This window comes from Emydura macquarii, unplaced genomic scaffold (genome assembly GCF_026122565.2).
Source record: "Emydura macquarii macquarii isolate MOO-44397 ecotype Brisbane River unplaced genomic scaffold, CSIRO-AGI_Emac_v2 contig_1263, whole genome shotgun sequence".
Classification (NCBI taxonomy): Eukaryota; Metazoa; Chordata; order Testudines; family Chelidae; genus Emydura; species Emydura macquarii.
Window position 1 is genome coordinate 6,240,583 of NW_027131400.1, and position 14,929 is coordinate 6,255,511.

Here is a 14,929-nt window from a genome sequence, read left to right on the forward strand (position 1 = left end):
GTGTACAGTTCTGATCACCATGTTCAAGAAAGATTAATTCAAACTGACACAGATGCGGAGAAGATCTGCTAAGATGATCAGGGAATGGAATATCTACATTATAAGAACAGGCTGAAAGAAAGTGGCTTGTTTAATCTAGCAAAGCAGAGGCTGATGGGAGATGATTTACTCTCTATAAATACATCAAGGAGTTTAGGCTAGAGAGGGAGATGAGCTATTTAAATTAAAGGAAAATATTGGCACAAGAACAAATGTGTAGAAATTTCCCATGAATCAACTTAGGCTGGAAATGAGAAGAAGGTTTCTAACCATCAAAGGAGTGAAGTTCTGGAACAGCTCCCAGACAGGAGTTCAGGGAATAAGCAACCTACTTAGTTTAAAGATAGAGTTTGATAAATTTGGGAGTGGAATTGTATGACTGGGTTGCCTGGCGTAACAGGATGCCGGGCTTGGTAGCCCTGGATCACTCTTCCAGTTCATGTCTTCGGTTTCTAAATTTCATGTTTCAGGGTTTAGCCGGTCACCTGTAGGAGGTCAAGAAACATTTTTTTTCCTCTCAATGTGTTCTGGTTTTTGTTCATGTGGTGTGGTGGGTTTGTTGTGTTTTGTTTGTTTGCACGCACTGGGTGGGGAGTGGGTTTTTTTCCTTCCTCTGAAGCATCAGATGCTATGGACACTGAATGGGCAGTTCAGTGCTCTGAAGAAGTAGAGAGAATTCTTTCTGAGGTGCTTAGCTGATGGGAGTTGTTTATCTGCACAAGGTCAAAGTCAAGGTCAGGAACTAATTCCTACCGGATCAGATTGGCAGGGACCTTTGGGTATTTTTTTCTTCCTCTTCAGTGTGGGATTTGGGTCGCTTGGTATCATCTGGGTATATGTTCCCAAATCAATTGCCTGCCATTGCCTCAGGTATCGATGCACCTTGGTCCCTCCTGTTCTCTACTTGTAGTGCACCACATATCTTAGTCTCCTGTAATATTTTAGTGTAATCCAGGTTACTGAGCGTAATAGAGAGGTAACTGGGTGGAGTTTAGTAACCTGTGATGTGCAGGAGTCAGACTAGATGGCCCCTTCTGGCCTTAAACTCTGATTCTAATTCAACAAGTCTTTAAGAAAAATATTTTAATCTGAAACTTCATTTGCATTCCAATTTGCAAAAGCCACATTCTCTCTGCTAACCTATTTGTAATGTTCTTTTAATCAGTTTGAACTTTAGTTTGAATCTATAATGCTTGAAAATAGAAAATATTACTTGGCATTACTCAACTAAGGGACTCTTTATCAAAGTCATCAAAAATGTCACTGGCTCGGAGCAAGGAAAATATCAGGAAAGAGCCACGCTACTACTTAACTTACTACAGAACAGATTAAGTGACTGGACTGTATTTTTATTGCTCCTTTCAAAAAAAAAAAGGGGGGGGGCGGAGTTATTCAGGTAGGTATGTTGTGCCTTTTCTTGTTGACATTTATAGAACAGCTAAATAAAATAATAAAATCCTCTGACTTAACTAATGTCACACTGGGAAAGGGAATATTTTAAGTAAAAAAGGAAAACATCATAGACTAATTCCACTACCTAGCCAATTAAATTAATCCATTGAAGTATGGTTTTCAGTGCGTCAGTGAATAGGAAATAAAAGAGGATTTTAAAGTACGTCCATACAAAGATCTACATTCTGAAGACTTACTGAATTCTTCTTCAGATCAAATGCCCACTGGAGTCAATGCAGCTTTGGTTTGCTGAGTCATAACTTCAGGATTTGGCCTGGTTTTTGGTTTGTTTCATTTTTTTGCTCTCTAAGATTCAGCTCGCTAGATTCAACATAATGTAACAGAATGGAGTGTTTTACACAACACCTACGTTGACTAGACAAACTAAATATGTGACCATTTCACCAACAGTGTATTGTCCCTGCACTGTAATTACCTTGCATTGTATTTACCCTCGCAAATCATAGAGCAATTACTGTATCACAAACATAATTACTAGAGAAGAGCAAATCAGTTATAATACTTTTCAGTTACAAAGTTCAGCACATTCCATATAAATGTTAAAGCGTTTCCCCTCCCAATACCTCTGTGAAATAGGACAGAATTCTTATCATTGTTTCACAGTTATGGAAAATGAGGTACCGAGAGGTTAAATTACTTACCCCACATTACACAGAGAATGTGCAAGAGGGTAGGAAGTGAAACATAGATCTTGTGATGCCCAGGTCTGGGCGGTAGCCAAAAGCTCAATGAACCTTCAAAGGAGGTTCTAAGTCGGCTGCTGCTTTGAAGAAACCTCAGTCTAATATAAATTTAGAAGAAAAGGGAAAATGAAACACCTTATAGGTTCTCCCCTGCCTCACTGTTCAATTTAGCTGTACTGTAAACCCATATCTATACCAATAAATGCTGGCTCAGGTCTCCAGGAACCTCCCCATAGGAGACCCACAATGAGAATGGCATCCACAACCTGCCTTCTTCTGGAGGGATTGTGAGCTGCCCATTGCAGCCCCAGTTGTGCATGATGTTTCTGACCATGAAGGAGCATGGATAGAAAGGGCTCATTCACCCCACTCCTATTGCACCTCAACTAGCAGGCAAGTCCTATGGACCTCGTGGCAAAGTTAAAGCTGCCCTCTTCTGGTTGAACCACTGAGGCAGGGCATCTGTGGAACATAGAATCCTCTTCCACATCTCTTCCCCCTCCCCACCACATCTCCTGCGCACACTCATGGTGCACCTGGGAACTCCTTATTCCTGGAGGAATCTGGCCCTGGGTATTGACTTGTCAGAAAATGGGTGACCGCATGTTAGAGGCTGGTCGTGTATGGTTGAAACACCTCATCCCTCTTAGTAGGCATTGATCTGACTGGGAAAGAATTAAATGGGTTCTGTTGACTCAGTGAAGCAGATGACTCACTGCTCTTCATGGATATATGGGAAGTGAGTGTTGCTGTCTAGGGAGAGAGAATTTAGAATGGGGGCTGAGGTATCCTGAGGAGGGAACCCTAGGAGCAGCCAAGCCTTGGGGAAGGCTTGAGCTGATTTTTGTTTTGTGATTGGAGAATAAAGCAAGACTCAAGAAGAGGGGTGAGTTTTTCACTCTATGCAGAGTGAGGACTTAGTGAACAGGTGCCTTTACCAACTGGCTCTAACTCAGAGAAAAGCAGTGTAACATGCACAGATTTGGCTTTCAGAAAATGTGCAAAACATACACACACACGGACGGGTTGTCACAGAAGACAAAACAAATAACAGAAGGGTGCATGTGATGGAATATACAAACCCCACACTGGGAAACCAGGGGTTAAGAGCTCATTTTGGGCTCAGCCAGCATTGCCCTGACACACCTGCAGCAAATGCTCCATCAGATGGAGCACTTAAAAGAGAGAGAAGCAGCTCATTGGGGCAGCAGAGGAAGTAAGGAAACTAACCTGCAGCCCCCACAGCTCCAGCAGAGCTGAAGTAGGCCCTCAGTCCAGCACCACTGCCCCCTCCCTGATGGAAGGGAAGCCCCAATCCTGGAACAACCAGAGGAAGGGGGCGTTATTTTCCTTCCTCCTTCCCCTGCTGGTGAGTCTTGGACATTAAGAATCCCTTCCCTACAAACTCTCTGCTGGCGATAGATGATCACTAGGCCATGCTCCCCTGGCAACCCCCAAGGGGAAGGGCCCCCTTACAGGGTAAAGCAGGTAATGGGATGCCTGCTTGAACTAGCACACGTCTATTAAATTTGTTTCCCATTTCACTCCTATTTCCACTGGTTTTGCATGACCACTGAATGCCAGATTAGTGCAAATTCCACTCCTTTGCCATTTGTGCCTAATTTCAAAACCATTTATAGTCTGAACCTGGCCCTCTGAGTTTCCACTTAGACCTGACTATTTCATGTATTGCTTACTGGGTAATAACATGAAGGGTCTCTCTGCTTGTAACACTAAACTGGCTCTTAGTTAAGAGAACTCTTGAGAGATGTTGCAACTGCAACTAGCAGTCAAGTCATATCCAAACTGACTGACTGTCACCTCCTCCTTACTCTTCCCTCCTACAACCTGTGCTCCTTCCTCCAAGTTCCTCTGCACTGTTCAGTAAAAAGCTTGACTCTAAAATCCATTTTCATAGTCATTCCCATTCTCCTGCTGAGCATAAACACCGATTTTGGCATTACAGGGTTACTGAGTGTTGCAGAACTCCTGCCGTGTCGTCTTTGGGGTAAAAGGAGAGGGGAAGCATTGGTTTTTTGGGGGAAAAGCAAGATTTAAGAAAAAAAAATTATTATGGTCAATCATGAAAGGATCTGTTTCCGTGGAAATGTCCACACTTATTCGATGCATAGTCAATAACCATGTCATTTAAACAAAAATAACAAAGGAAACAGTCTAGACCAAAAGAGCACCTACTCTTATGAATAAGGTAAGTGGGATTTGGCCACTAGTGGTCACATCAGATGTGTCAGGAAATAAATGACATTTTCAATGAAAATTACAAGAGGTAAGCCAAAGTCACAACTCTTAGATCTATAGTGTCCCTCATGTCAAAGAAGAGACAATTCTGTTGTAAACAATGTAAAGGAGATTCTTTATTTTAGACTACTGGCCATAGAGAAAAACCTGGCATTCTCTCCCTGGGTTTTTAGCTCCCATATTAAATGTACAGCATCAACATTGTCTACTTTCCCTACACATAGTCTTCCTAAATCCTTCTGTGGGCCAAAGTGCCTGCAGACTACACTATGGGATTTGGATCAAACTTTCCCGGAGGCTCTGGTGTTCAGATGCTTGGGGGAAAAGAGGTGCTTAGATCAGCCCTCACTAAATACTGGGATCAGCCACAAAGTTCAAATCTGTATGTTGATGTGAATTTCCCCAAAATGTGGGTGTGTGAGATCCTGGTTTAGGGTGTAATTGGGACTGCTCTCTAATGGCAAATAATGGAGTACAATTATCACTTAAAAACTATCAATAAAAAGCCTGACCCAGGATGCCTTTAATTGCCATTTGGTGGTGGTACAGGCTATACTGGATTCATGTTTCTTTTTACAATTAGAGGTGTTTTCTTTTTTACAATGTCCAAATTGCAAGGGAATGTTCAACTAACAATAAAGGGTTCCTCGCATATATTCTCAGTCGACAGACCATAAAAGAGAAAATTGGTCCACTAAAATATTATAGCAGGGAATTGGAGACAAGGATGGAGATGGCAGATTTGTTAAACAGTTATTTTGCTTCAGTCTTTTCAGAGGACAAAGAGTATGAAGAGCTACTCTCTAATGACAAGACATACTCCAGAGGACTGAAAAATGGCAAACCTAATACCACTACCTTAACAAAGCAAAACAAAAAAGCCACAAACTATACAGTAGCAGGCAATTATAGACTTCTTAGCTTCATAAATAGAGGAAATGTTTTGAAGAATGTACTATGAAACCTTGAAATACATAATTTGATTCTAAATATCTAACAAGGATTTATAAATGTCTTTCTTAAACTAACTCACTTTAGTTCTTGAGAGAGATTACTGCCATGGCAAACAAGGGAATTACATTGTGTTTTGTATACTTACATTTTCAAAGACTAATAAGGTTCCATACTGAAGATAATTTAATAAAGCAGGGAGTTGTGGTACTTGGAATAAAATAACTTCAGGATAGAAAATTTACTCAAAAAGGAAACCGTGAGATGTAATACAAGGTCAGAAAGCAAAGAGTTTACTAGTGATTACCTCAGAGGTCAGATTCAGGATATCTTTTAACTTTAATGTATTCAAACGATTTGGATAATAAAAGAAAATTTTACGTCTTCTGTCCACACTGCAAATCTCTCATCCACAGGGTAGAAAAAAGCACAGACTATACCAGGCAGGTCTGCAGTGTAGGGTAAGGGGTGAAGTTTGCACTTAGTTTGTTGATAATATAAAAATACAAACTGTCGTACAACAGTATTGCAGGGCCACCTGGCAAGTTTTAGGTAACTAGGAGTTCAGATAACTGGAGAAGGTGAGTCAGTATTGTTTAAAATAGCAATAAATAGACTCTATCCAGTTAAAAGTTTATGCATGTTGTGTGTATCCGTAATCATTTTAACTACAGCTTTTATGTCCTTCCAGGGACAAAAGAGCATTGCAATAAAAAAGTAGCAATTTCCAACTCCAACACCAAGTGAAAGGTAGAGAATTACTTAAAATCCATAGATCGTTCACCTTGTTTTCTTCCCTTGTTAGCTACTATTTTGATGGCTGCATTGGGACTGAGGGGATTAAAGAAGTTAAAGTTAAATAATCAGACTAAAAATGCAGAGGTTAAAACTCCAAAGTCAACCAGTTAAAGGTTGGGAAATACTTTAATGGACCTGATAAAGGCTCAATGCAGAAGGATTATTTTCTCCTTTCCCACCCAAAAACCTGTATCAATTAAACCTGAGGAGAAAGATATGTTTTAAAAAATTATTTGGCCTTCAGTCCATTTCAGTAGTTAGTTTTAATACAATTGGATCTTAAAGAAAATCAATTCTCTCTCCAAAGAATCTCTCTCATATTTAAGATTACACTATGAGAGACTGTCCGCAGGACATAAGCAGGATAAATAAGCATAAATGTGACTCGTTCAGCAGCAAGACAGCAGGCACTCAAACTATCTGCATTGTTCCTTGGTGCAGTAGTATTTTGACTCATCTGCTGTAGAAAAAGAGCACTTCTCATCAGGGCCAGATTAATGCAGGAGCTGGAGGGGCTGCAGACCAGGGCCCCGCAAAAATAAATCCAGCCCCAACGCTGCCAGCCCGCGCCACCCCACAGCACGGCCTGCCCCGCCTCCAGGCTGGCCAGTCTGCCCCAGGTCCCGGAGTGCCTCTGGCCTGAGCACTCCCAGCCCCTGGAGCACTGCCGGCCTGCACCATGCCACAGTTCCGGCCCACCTCGCCCCCAGACGGGCCGGCTCAGTCCCCAGAGCACGTGCCACAGCGCCAGTGGCAGGCCAGTGCCCCACAAAATCTAATAGCCCCCGGCCCACAGGGAGTTAATCCAGGCCTGCTTCTCATTAGTGAACTGAAGTTTGGGCCTATCAGTCACTCAGGTAAAGGAACCGGCACCATGATCCCTCTGAGTCGGTCAGCTTCCAAAATTCCAGAGCTCCTGTCTTCTGATAGGTTTTTATAGTTGAATCAGATTTTTCTCCAGCGCAGGGCAAGATACAAGCATGCTTGTATCAATGTCAGCAAGGCACACTGCTACATTTTTGGATCAGCCTTGAACTCTGAGATTCCAATTAAGTACCTAAGTCCTCATTACCCAGAACACACACACACACACACAGAGAGACAAATCCTTCTCTCAGACTGGTGTAAATCCAGAATAACTTCATTGATTTCAATTGTATCTGAAGTCAGTGGCATTACTCTGGAGATACACAAGTCTACATGAATAGAATTTGGCCCAGTAACTTCTTTAGAGTAATGAAATAGACAAAACTTTCAAATCTCTCCAATCTCCTGTGTTCACCATTTATTCCTCTCACAGCACACACTCAGGCTCACTGAATTACAGAATGAAATCAGAGGAACTGCTGTCACTGGTGATTTCTTCTTTCTTTATCCACCCACATTCTCTGGGGCATAGGGCATCCTCCAGTTTCTGCCATTTATTTCAGTCTTGTGCTGGTCTGCTCAGGCTTCTGAGTGTCATGTTGATAGGATTTGGCCTCTTTTTCTCTATTGTTCTGAGTATTTTTTCTCCAGGTCACCCTCTTTTTCTCTTTCCAGGTGGTTTCCATATTATCACTTGCCATGGAAGTCTTGTTGGCATCCTTAAAGCATGCCCGAAATATGTCTATTAACTCCTTCTTACCATATTTGATGCTTTAGATTTGCTTGCTCTGCTTAGAATTTCTGATGTTGCAGGATCTCCAGGACATCTAGCACTGGATATATCCTCAGGACATTATACAGATAGCTGACCCAAACAATCATAGAAGAGGCTGGGCCCAAGGCATGCTGGGACAGGACTTTGGGAGTTTAATCACTGATATGTGACTATGCTCAGCATGTGAACAAGACCAATAAATCTCGTAACTATGTACCTTACTGCTGTATCTCAGTGCCTTGATTTAAGAGTTCCCTTTACATTTTAAAAACCCACCAAAAACCTTAAGCATCTTCCTACTAGAGGGGCTAAGAAAGATTTTTGTAGGAGGTTTGTTTTTTTGTTGTGACTGACACTCAAATATTGTGGTGACGGGTGACCTTATAAAAACTTAGCTAGACAGATAGTAATCCCTGACATAACACTGCTACAATTACTCCTTAGATGGGTTGTAATAAATCCAGCTCAGGAGTTATAAATGCATTTTCCCCCACCCCCCAATCTACTCTTCAGGCTGAGCCTTGTAGCATCAGCCCACAAGCTAAATGGTAGCAGCCTTATAAACTTTGAAGAGGCTGTTCATCTGAGAATCCCTGATAGCCAAAGATCCTGCAATACAACCATGGTAGTAGCCAAAGGAGAGAGAAAAGAGACTCTCAAGGTGTGAAAAGGAGGGGAGACTAGACTGTGATCCATCCGTGCCTAAGGTAGCCACCTGAAAATGCCAAGGTCAGGGCAGGCTGCGAAAGGAGAGCAGATTCTCCCAGCGCTGGTTGGTGGCACTGAAGTCAGACTTCCCAGCCAGCCACAAACTGTGCTTCTGATTCCACACACTAGTTATCAAGAAGCCAAAATAAAGATACACACAGCCCCCTTTACTGCATTTCAGTCTCTGGCTCCCAATCAGCCACTAGGTCCAGTAAAGAGACCAGTGTGACATTGACAAAACAAGGTGAGGAAGTGAAGAGATGCATGTATGTGCATGTGAGAGGTGAAGATCCTGGGAAGCAGTAGAAGATTAAAACTCCTGGAATACTATCTCCCATCCAGTCTGTCTAAATTCAACCTGAGAAGTTTTCACTGCCCTCTGGAGCTGACTGAAAAGCTGAATTTCTGGGCAGTGGGAATTTCTGATATTGCAACACTGGGTTTTCCTCCTGATTCAGGATGGAAATTCAAAATATCAAAAATGTGTTTTATGGAATTAAGCGTTCTGAAATGGTTTATTTTGACACATTTGTTCCCGGTCCATTTGACATTTAATCTGTGTCCTCTTGAGCAGTGTCATGGGTGTAACTATATGAATGCCTCATGTCCCTGTTCTTCCCTATGGGCTGGGCTCCAAGTGGACTGCATCTCCCACTATACACCATGACAGTTCCACCAGAGAGAAGACTGCAGTGAGTCATGAAAGATGTAATCTGACTTCCAGGGTCTGTAATGGAGCCCCCTCAACACACACACACTCCTATCAAACCCTTTGTTCTAAAAGAATAACACAATAAAATGTAGGACAGTGACTAAATAGTTAAAATGCCTTCACCTCAAAGTTATGGCTCTGGAGGATGAGTTTGTTTGGTGGCTTGGTTTTGCTTTTTTCATGTCTTTATTTCCTCTTTCTCCTTCACTTTGTTTCTCACAGCTCTTTCCTTGGTTCCACTTGCTTTCTTTTCTCATTTATCAATATTATTTTCTTTGTGTTTTTATTTGCGCTTCTCTTCTGCAGTGCCTTTCGCATTCTTGACCTCAGAGCCTCATCTGCAATCTCTTTCCTTCCCTTCATTATCCCTTTCCTCGTGATAGTTCCTACCCCCTCCCACAATCTTTTTTCAGTCTTCTGTGTCCCATCCCCATCCCCTGTGGAGCTACCTTCACTCCACGCAGCTCAATCCTGGAATCTTCACTCAGGCACAACTCTCATAGAATTTAGAGAGATTTCCCCATCAGGGGATGCCTGCAGAGTTTTTCTCTCTTGTAGCACCTGTAGTCATGTTGTTATATGGGAGGGGTTAGTAATTGCTGTGGGGTGAAAGGGAGTTCAATATATTTTATGGAAAAAAAATATATATACTCTTGACTTGACTTTCCTGAAGACAGTGTGGTGAGAAAGTAACCTTATTGCCTTAACTATGGAATTGTTACCACAGTGCTAGATATTGGTATGGGGCTGATTCTCCTCTCGTTTAATCTGGTGTAAACAAGATGTAACTCAAGGTAAATCAATTAAGTTATATAAGTATAAAACCAGTGTTAGTAGGAAGAGAATACACACATCGGGCCTGAGAATGTGGCTCTGTTAAGATTCCTACAGAAGTGTTAAATCTTTATTTTAAAATTGCAGCCTTGGTATTACATAAATGCAAGTCCTTTTGGTTTTGCATTGTAAATGTACAAAATGTTTATAATTTGGTGTATATCATATTATCTATCTAAAAATGTCATGGAAAATAAATATATCTTATAACATGTTTTGGAAGAGGCAATTGCTTAAAATCTCCTTCTGCAATCCCTTGCTGCTGTTTCACACCTTCAAAGAGAAATCACATTATGCATGAGGATACTCTGCTATTTTTTCAATAGAATCAGCTTCTTCTGTAACTGTGATGATATCATTGAGGTCTAGACAAATTTGATTAAAGATAGCTTTAAGAATATCTTAAATTACTCCTATTAATTTAATTAGCAGCAAAGGGATTTCCATTTTAAATAATTTTCAATTAAATGGGGTTAGGTTTCAGAAATAAAAGAATTTTTTACTATGAGCTCCTTTCTGACTTGGTTTATTCAGATTCATTCCAACTATTTAAAAAAATATATGTCCAATGTCTTTTCTAACAAATTGTCATGAGCCCAGTCCTGCAGAGTTTAATTAAGAGCGTGATCATTATTCGTACAAGTAGATCCATTATCTTCAGTGAGGTTGCTCATATGAATCAGGGCTACAGAATAAATATACCTACATGCATTCTTCATAATCACAGTAAACAAAATCAGGGATTTGGACAGAGCCCACTTAATATTGTCCAATCTGACACTGGATATACCCCAGCTGCAAAGGGTTTAAGTAATACTGAGGACACAATGACCTTTTTAGGCCCCAATCCTGCAACTATCTATGCACATGCTTAAATTTACTCCCATAAATAGCTCATTGAAATCAATGGGACCAGTCCTAGTAGTAAAGCTAAGCATATGCATAAGCAGTTGCCAAATAAAAACCTTAGATATTCCTGCCCTTTTTTAAATCGCTATTAGAATTTAAACTTTCAATGTATCCTTGGAATTTCTATAATTATTTTCTGTAGCACCTCAATATACAAACCACAGAAGTCCCACTCAGTGCTGTGAGCTCAGGGGGTTCTTCTATGTAGTTCTCAACACAGGATCAGGACCAAGAAGGTGTTGATGTGTCCTTTTGAGAAGGTTGCAGTTCATAAGGTAAAATGCTCATAAGCACCTGAGTCTCGTTTTCAAAAGTGACTGAGGTTCATACAGTATGTCTGCTCTGCAGGCGGGAGAGGGCCTCCTAGGTTGGGTTGACAAACTCATGGTAGGAGGGCTTGTGCTAGTGTACTTAAAAATAGCTGAGTAGATGTTGCCCCACAGGTGGAGGCTTGGGCTTGCTACCCAAGCTCGGAACCAGGGTACAGGGCGGGCTTGAGTGCAGGTGGCTAGCCTGAACCTCTGCCAGGATTTAGCATCCACCGACTTATTTTTAACATGCTAGAATGAGTCACTCTACCAGGCCCAGAAGGCTTGTTCCAAGCTGCAGTGTAGATATACCCTTAAGACCCAGCTCCTCAGAAGTATTTAGGCACCTAACTCCTATTGCACCTAAATACCTTTGAGGATCAGGGCCCTAAGCACGTCTGTCACTTTTTAAAATGGGACTTGGGCACTTCTGAAAATGTTCTCCATAGCACCTTTTCATTCCACGGGCTTACAGTTGGGACTGGTTGACACTTTCATAGTAAGACAATTTTTGTTGGAATACGCTTGGGTTTTTCAAATGCAGAACAATTCCATTACATTCAGCATTTTTTAAATGAAATTTTGTACCAAAACTGTTTGGCATGAGGACAGAAAGGTTACAGCACATTTCGAATGACTTTTTGCACTTTATAAGCAGGTAAGGTTAGTTGGCTGTGATTGGTGACATCGGTTACATGGTACTAATACTAGCTCTGGTTCCCTGATTGAATAAGCCTATACTATGGTTAGGAAACAAGATCAACAGTCATTTTCTCAAAGACAGTATGCATGTGCTTTGTGTGCTCTTTTTGAGCTAGTCAGGAAAAAAAGCAGAGGGCGGAAATATTAGTAAGCAGCTTCTGTGTAGCTCCCTGTTGCATTGTGTGTTAGACATTGGCTTGTAATATCTTTGATTCCCAACACCATCTGGGAGCAAAACAGATGCCCTGCTTGATGGTTTCCTGGAAGACACTAGAGGGAACTAGTAGTAACACTGTAGGAAGCATAGATGGCCACTGCCCCTCTCCGCAAGAAGACATCATTAGGTAAGGGTGTAATGTGTCTGTTGACTCATTTAGCTGTCTCATTTAGCTGAGGTTAGTCCTGCTTTGAGCAGGGGGTTGGACTAGATGACCTTCTGAGGTCCCTTCCAACTCTAATATTCTATGATTCTATTCTATGATTCTAAGAAAATGTTTCTCACAGAAGTTGTTGCAAGATTGAGAACTGTCTAGCCTGGAAAGTTCCAATAAGCATTCAGACTCTGAAACTCACGAGGTTCCCCCTATTACTAGACATATAGCTTTGCTATGGTGAGACTACTTTGTGGACAAGTAACGGTGAGACTGACTGTACTTGTTGTTTTGTTAGTGTATAAGTGGCAGGTAGTTCATGCTATTGTACACATGTGTTTAGTTTGGCTGTTTTCAGGCTAGTTTGCAACACATTGCTCCTGAATGTAGGTTGTCCACGTTTAGGCTGACGTTTGCATATTTTGTTTTTATTTTTCTGTAGTCCTACTGTAAAGAATCCATAATGCTTTGGGTACACTGTGGGATTCTGGTGAGGAAAACACCAACTGAGATTTGGGTAGGCAGGAGGGTCCAAAATTAAACCCATTATCAGATCTGTCCATTGCGGCACATCTCATCTCTAAAATTGGCTGAACCAGCACCCTAACTCTTACCATCCCTAACTTTGTGAATTCAAAACTTGGATCTAGATTTGAATTCTGAGGCTTGACTGTATCTCTAACTGAACTATAAATATGGCCCAGATCCTCAATTTTGGACCCCGACAGACACAGTCCTGAATCTCATTTACACTAAGGTCAGCCTACCCTCTCTGTCAATCGAATGGTCCTCAGGGGCAGTAGGTCTAGAGACTCTTCCTCCTTCACACCATGTTTCCCCTCCCACAATGGATTCTTCTTCCCTGTTCCCCACTGCCCCACTTGGTAAAGTATTCCTACCTATTCCACACCTCTGTCTGATAGACTCCTTCATTTTCCCTGTGATATTTAACTACAGTACATGATAAAAAACACAATCCTCAGCATATCCGTTCTCTTAAATTATTCATAATTACAAGCATTCTAATTTGGTTTAGATTTATGCTCCATCTTTTTATAAAGAGCCTTTGTCAGCTTTGATTGTATATGGCAAATATGTTTCCATCCTGGATTTATAGCACACTTTAGTCATAATTAACAAATTTTAATTCTAATAAGACCTAAATGGGTCTAAGGTGCAATAAACTAAACATCCATGTTTATAGCTAAATATTCCACTTTGTGTCTCAATGCTTCTGCTTTACTGGCTATATTCAATTCATTTTCCCCCAAGTTTCCTGTGACTGAGCATGCTCTCTATTGAGCATGAATCTCCAAGAAAGCATATCTGGCATACATAATTGCATAAAGTTAAGTATTTGAAAAAGAGGCTTCATGTTTTCTCCAGTGTGTTTATAAACTCTTGTCAACACTTGAGTGCCTAAAATTACATGTTTGAGACTCTGATTCTTTGAGCACATGCCTAAGTGTTTACCACTAAGCACAGGAGTAGTCTCAGTGAAGTCTAAAAACTAGAATTGTGCATACACAGTTCGGAAAATGTGGGCATGGCTTGATAGTATTCTTTCTATTTGGCACCACTCAGCAGAGAGACAAGGACTCGATGAGGGGCAGAAGATGTATGAATTGGGTGTCCTTTACTAGTTGTGGTGAACATTATTTGGGACTCTAAGAACAATAGTGAACCTAAAAGGGGTGGGACTCTAGAGGGACTTGGCCAGAGGGCCAGGTCCCCAGCATAGGAGACTGTCCAAAAGTCCATGATGGAATGCTCTGGGACAGTGAGTCAACTAGAGTGCCATTTTGCCTTTTCTCACTCTAATGAGTAAGGTGCCTGGGAAGTAGTTGAAAGGTTTAATCAGACCTATTAAAGAACAGCCTGAGGTTGTGCAAGTGGATGATGATAATACTTCAGGTTTAGGATTTAGAACAGAGGAATGAGACCTTGAATACCCTTTATAGTAAGTCTGTAACACTTTTATTAGCCTCAAATTGTATTTCCTCTTTCCCAATAATGTACCCCCTGTGACCAGAAGCCTGAAAGAAAAGGGAGCTCAGTGCTGTCATCTGTGGGTGAAGTGAGAAAAGGGCGGTCCAGAGCTGCTCAACAACCACAGATGGGCAGGGGCTCCACTGACAAAGCTCTCTGTCAGCATCTGTTGGTGAGCAAGGATTGCTGACCGATTAAGCCAGGCCTCACTGTCATTTTAATCACATGACAATTTGGGGCACTCTGGTTAAAATGTGGTTACGTTTTGAGTCTCGGGACCATAAAATGCAACTGCCCTTGTGAAATACAAGGATAAGACACCAACGTCGAATGCGCCTGGGTCACCCTGACCACCACTGCTGTTAGTACAGTTGGGTAAAGGAGCCTGGACAGAGCTAAGGAAGGAACACAGGAGAAAAAATGGTCCTGCCTTCAGCTGGGAGTAGCTCTCTGGTGGTAAGGTCTCTATCAAGGGTCTTCGGTACCACTAACGTCTCCCTGACACCTGAACTGAGACTGCTGAACGATGAACAATACAGAATGGTGACAGC